This window comes from Anser anser (assembly GCF_964211835.1).
Source record: "Anser anser genome assembly, chromosome: 1".
NCBI lineage: Eukaryota > Metazoa > Chordata > Aves > Anseriformes > Anatidae > Anser > Anser anser.
The window spans coordinates 67,555,441-67,556,496 of NC_139720.1; positions in this window are offsets into that span (position 1 = coordinate 67,555,441).

Sequence of the window (1,056 nt, forward strand, 5' to 3'; positions counted from 1 at the left end):
CTTTTTTTTTTTTTTTTTTTTTTACCACTTCCTCGAATTATTTCATTTTCAAAATATATAATAGTTGACTTGCAGAGCCAACTATGCACATTGAACCACAAAACATTATGATGCCTTGAATGGGTCACACTGATGAGGATGTGGATGCCATTTAATTTTCCAGGGCATATGGAATGTGCCTACTGTGTGGATACCAAAACTAGGAAAGATGACCTTGCCTTGAGACTGTGCCACAGAGTTCTAAAATACTTATTAAAACTGCTTTATAAATAAAACATTAGAGCTTTTGACATTTAAAGGCTTCAAGACATGCCATATGCCTTACTGCAGAGCATTTACATGAGTCATTTGCTGACCCTGCTGTTTCTTCTTAAGGTATAAAGTTTTACAAAAGAAAATAAAAAGAACATGGTAATGAGTGGTAATTAGACCCAGAAATAGGTAGAGAATGCTGTTGTTTCATGCTGATTCTCATGCTCATAACAATATGCCTTGTTAGCACAATATCACTTGATTTGTACAAGGAGGTGAAATTCAACCTCTTCTATAAATTGAATGAGACTTAAAACTGTTGCTTGTCCCAGAAAACATGTATTAATCCTGATCTGTATTCTAACCCATCTTGCTTTCTGCAGGAGAAAAGAGCAGTTAGTTATTTCAAACAGAAGAATATCTCCTCTCACTCTTCATCATCTACATTACAACAAGAGGATCACCATTACCTCTGGGATGAAAAAAATACAGGAAAAAAAATTAAAGTAATCCCAAACCTAAGATAGTAAGAAAGAGACAGGTTAGAAATCAATTTGTTTTAAAGCTTTTAGTATATTTTATTTATTTTTTTTTTCTCCCCCATCTATGGTGTATCAGAGCTGTTTTTATTCCCTCCTGGGGGGAATGTTGCAGCCATTAGTATCCCATCTCTGTTGACTCTGTGCTCCCACTACTTTAATGGCACTTGCCTGCTTTGCAGTTGCCTTCAAACTTATGGTTGCCTGTATTTCCAGTGTTACTATCATCTGCAAAACTGATCGCACATGAATTATACCTAGAAAA